The following is a 5,301-nucleotide window of genomic DNA, read 5'->3' as shown; positions in this document are numbered from 1 at the left end:
GCGGCGTATCGTCGCCGGGCAGTGGTCTGTGGTATGGTCCGGTTCTTCTTCTGTCCGAGTTCTTGATAGAAGTTGGTTGTTGACAGTTGAAGGTTTGAAAGTGGACTGACTAAGTTATCGAGATCGTCCGGTATATATACCCTTTTTGATAACTTAGTCAGTCGCTGATTGGCCCGCACGTTCGATTATGACAGATGAATACCACACCATTGTATTGCCGTTTGCATTTACTTGGTGCGGTTTTCATCTGTCAAACCGTTCAGTTTCAACCTGTCATTGTACTGTTTGTTGGTTTTGATAAAAACCCTTTTATATCGTTTATTCCGTAACAACTCCCCCCCCCAGATTTGTGTCGGGGTGGGAACCATCTAGCACAAATTTTTCTTAAAATGTTTGGAATAAACGTGTGCGTGTTTGAGCTGCTTTGTATACAGCCGTTCGTAGTTGATTGTTACTCATGTGCCATATCAGCTTTGGTTCTTTTTGTGTTTTCATTGGCCGCTCATATTGTGTCAGTTGATTCTTTACGTAGTCTACTGCTTGGTTTATGTTGACGTTTTGTTTTTCAAATGGGATATATTGGTGTAATGTCGTGGCTGTTACCATTCTCCAATCTATTGGCTGGTTCCAGTCTGTAATTTGTTTCTTCCTCGCGGCATTTACTTCCGTAACCCATTGAATGATGTATAAGTGTTTGTCTTTGTTTGTTTGTGTTTCTTCTGGTGTATTCTGTACTGCCAGTTGATGCAGCATTGCCAGTATTTTAGTTGCTTGGATTGATATTAATCCCAGCAGGTTTTCTTTTTCTACAGGTTTTCTCCTAGCTTTTGCTGCCAGCTCTCGTTCTTTTTTTCTAGCTTCCGAAACGGGTGCCATTGTGACTGTTTTAATTTTATTTAAAATTTTTTCATCTTATATAGTTTTTTCCGACCCATTTTCTGTTCGATGATTGGTTCGTCGTTCTAATGACGTGATTGGGTCTTTTTATGTGTTGTTGTTGTTTTTTTTTTTTTTTTTTTTTTAATTTTGTTCGTCCATACAGTAGTATGGACGTACTTCTGCTACGTTAATCAGAAGTTCCTTTTTTGAAGTAGGGTGTATAATTGCTAATGTATTTTCACTGATGACTTTTGTAACCGTGTATGGTCCTTCAAAGATGTTGAATAATTTTTTTATTTCGTTATTCTCTGTGTTTGATAAGTGATGGTTTTTTATTAATACCATTTGCCCTTGTTTGAATGTGACGTGTTTTCTCTGTTTTGTTCTGGCTATTTTTCTTTCTGCCTTGTTTAAAACTCTTTCAGCTGCCCAATTTACCAATTCTTGGTGTTTCTTTTCTGTATGACTCTCTGGAAATGTGATCAGGTTCTCAATTTCATGTTTTGACCTATTTCCCGTCATCAATTGTTCCGGTGTCATTTCTATTACCTCCGATCTTACTCTGTTCATCCATTTTTCTATTTGTTCGAGGTATGTTGGCCATTTTCTATGTTGGTCATGACAGTACGTACGTAATAATCGTCCTATCTCCCTGTTGTACCTCTCCACTGCATTTGATTGTGGGTGGTATTTAGTTGAATATATTGTTTTTATATTCCACTTTTTTAGTGTTTCCTTCCATAATTTTGCTGTGAACTGAGTACCATTATCGGATTGAATTGCTTCTGGACATCCAATCGTAGGTATATAATCCTTTTCTAATCGATTTATTATGGCTTTTGATGTTGCTTTCTTCAATGCGTATAATTTTATGTATCTCGAAAATGTGTCTAATACTGCTAAAATGTAGTGTACCCCTCCTCTACCGGTAGGTAATGGACCCATTAAATCGATTGACACTTTTTCTAAGATTCTAGTTGATTTGTGTATTTTGATTGGTCCGCTCGGGTCATAGTTAATTGGTTTGTTTTTCTGACATTCATCACAACTTCTGATGGTGTCCATGACAATTTTGTGCATATTTCTGAATGTTCCTATTTCTCTGATTAAGTGGTAAGTTTTATATCTTCCTGGGTGTCCGAAAATCGTGTGTGTTTCTAGTATGAGTCTTCTTGCCATTTGTTCTGGTATTGCGATTTGCCAATCTTCTTTGTCTTTTACGAATATTATATCATCCTTGGTCGTAACATGTTTTGACTGTTTTGTTTTTAATTTGCTTATTCTTTTGTCACGCTCCTGTAATTGTTTTAGATTGTCAATGTCGTTTCGCAATTCCTTGCTGTATCTATCCAATATTATTTTGTTCAGGTATAGTTTTTTTTCAATTCTATTATCGGTCGTTCTTGGGTATCTCGTCAATGTATCCGCTATTATATTGTCTTTGCCTGGAACATATATTATCTCTAACTCGTATTCTTGTAACGCCAACGTCCATCGGGTTAATCGGCCACTTGTTAATCTGCATTGTTTTAAGAATGTCAATGCATGATGATCTGTTAAAATGAATGTTTTATTTCCTAATATGTATTGCCTAAATTTATTACAGCAATATACTAATGCCAAGGCTTCGATTTCCGTTGCCGTGTATCGTTTTTCTGGTGGTTTGAGAGTCCTACTAGCATATCCTAGTGTTGCTCGTTCGTTGTTATCTAAGATTTGAAATAGTTCTCCCCCGATTGCTACTTCGGATGCATCTGTGTTGATATACATTGGGTGTTGTAATTTTGGAAATGAGATTATGACTTTATCTAAAAAAACTTTCTTTGATCTATCGAATGCTTCTTGGTGCCTTTTTTCCCATGTCCATTTTTTTGTATTTTTTGTGAGTTCTATAAGTGGTTGGATGATATCTGCAAAATCTTTGACGTACTTTCTATAGAAATTTAAGAACCCCAAATAACTTTGTACCTCCTTAATTCTTGATGGTGTTTTGAATGCTTGGATTGTGCTGATTTTTTCAGGATCCATTTTTAATCCCTCCGTGGAGATAATATGACCCAAAAATGGTACTTCCTTCAAAAAAAATCTGCATTTGTCAATATTGACTGTGATGTTGAATTGCTTAAACCTTGACAATACCGTTCTGATATGTTCGTAATGGCTCTCCTCATCTATTGACGTGATCAGAATATCATCTACGTATATCGTTACGAATGTATGTAACAGTGGTCCCAGCACTTTGTCCATGCTTTTTTGGAACTCTGCTCCACTTATGTTTAATCCGAAAGGCATTCGTTTAAAAGAATAGTTTCTCCCATCGACCAAGAATGAGCATAGTTCTCTGCTGTTTTTTTCTAATGGTACTTGCCAGTACCCTGATCTTAGATCCAGTGTGCTAATGCATTTGATCTCTTCAAATTTTGAAAATATTGTTTCGATTGTCATCGGACATTCTCGATCAGGAATAATGACCTCATTCAATTTTCTAGCGTCTAAACACAATCTGACTTCACCATTTTTTTTAAAAACTGGTACTATAGGTAGACAATACGGTGATCTGGATATTTCGATGATGTCAAGATTCATCATTCGTTTTATCTCTTTCTTTACCGCTTCTTTCTTTGCTATAGGTATCGGGTAAGGTCTTTGATTAATTGGTTTGCTGTCCTTTATGCGGATTGTGCACCAATAATTTTTTATTTTGCCTGGTTTTTCACTGAACACTTCTGGGAAATCATGAATTAGTTTGTCTAACCTATGTTGTAAGTGGCCTGGTAAGTTTTTTATTCTGTTTTCCTTATGAGCTTCTGTGATGGTTTTCGTTGATATCGTTCTTAGGTGTACTGGGTTTTCCTGCATTTTATCCATTAGTTGTATTTCGTGTATTTTGTTATTAATTTTCAATACTAATGTTCTTCTCCCGAAGTCGATTGATGCTTCGTGGTTTTCCAGGAAATCATTTCCTAATATCCCGTTTTCGTTAAGATTTTTTATTACCATAAACGGTGATTGTACTATGTCTTCTCCGATCTGGATTGGTAGTAACATTTGAGTCGCTATCTTTGTCATTTTATCCCCTATTGCGTTATATATGTGTAATCCATTTACCGGGATTGTCGGTGTTTTAGGATTTTCGCCTGTTATCAGCTGTTGATAGTGCTCCGAAATTGCACTTATTTCTGCCCCGGAGTCTATTAACATTTCGTATATTGTGTCCTTGATTTTGATTTTAACGTATGGGCATCCTTTTGTTGTTGTCTTTTTTATTTCTTCGTCATATTCGTTGTCCTGTAGTAAGTCCGATGCTTTTAGTATTGCCAATTTTTTCGTGGTTTGTATTTGGTCAGGGGTGTTTATGACAGTGGCTGATCCAGGTCCATCGTCCCCCATTCTTGGTTTTTTGACTCATCGCTGTTTTCGGTTTCCAAGTTGTTTTCCTCGTACGTCTCATCGTCATCGTTGTATACTATCATTTGTTTTATTGTTTTCGGGACGTATTGGTTCTGTTGTGTTTTTTCTCCCGCCGATTGTCGTGTGTTCGATTGATATGATGTTTGATTATTTCCGATTGGCTGTCTTGTTTGTTGTGTTGCATTATTTTGCCCCTGCCGATAGTTAACGTTTCGTGGTTGTTGCTGCATGTTATATCGATTTGCACCTTGTTGCGTTTGATTATTTTGACCATATCTATTTGAAAATTGCGTTGCTTTCTTTGTTATATTAATTGATTCTTGGTCTTTTTGATGGTCGTAGTCAATCTGTTTGTTATGGGTATTTTCTAGTTCACCTAGCTTCTCCCATATACTTAAAAATTTTCTCTCATGGGTAGTTTGTATATACGCCTGGATCGCGACTGGAAAATGTTTCGTGATTAAATTTATTGCTTGTTCTTCAGTCATTTTCGGCGAATCTAAGTATTTTAATTCCGCCATCCACCGATGAAAATGTTCTTGGAAGTTATTAGTTATAGGTTTCTTCCCTGCTTCTGTGCATGTTATGAATATATTCCATTGTTTATCTTCTGAAAAGAAGTGTTTTAGGAATAACTGTTTAAATGTTTCTTCTGTCGGGGTTGTGTCTTTTATCATATTGAACCATTTGGCCGCCTTTCCCTTCAGACAGTTTTCTATGACAATTATTCTATCCATTGTTGTTATTTTTTTGTGCGTTATATATGTTTCAAGATTTTTTAAGAACATTTTCGGGTGTTCGTCGTCTTCCCCACTAAAACTCGGCATTGTTATGTCTATATTATTAATTCTTTGTGTTGTCTCTTCTGATCTGATGTTATTCATGACTCTCATGTCTTTTTCATGTTTCGCTGTCTCGATTGTTAATTTAGAGTCTGTGTCATTTATCAATTGCCTTAGTGCTATAATCTGTTGATTTTGTTGTTCTTGTTTGTCGTTCTGATCTGCAATA

Source organism: Acyrthosiphon pisum, chromosome X (assembly GCF_005508785.2).
Source record: "Acyrthosiphon pisum isolate AL4f chromosome X, pea_aphid_22Mar2018_4r6ur, whole genome shotgun sequence".
In the NCBI taxonomy this organism is placed as follows: domain Eukaryota; kingdom Metazoa; phylum Arthropoda; class Insecta; order Hemiptera; family Aphididae; genus Acyrthosiphon; species Acyrthosiphon pisum.
This window is presented reverse-complemented; position numbering follows the sequence as displayed.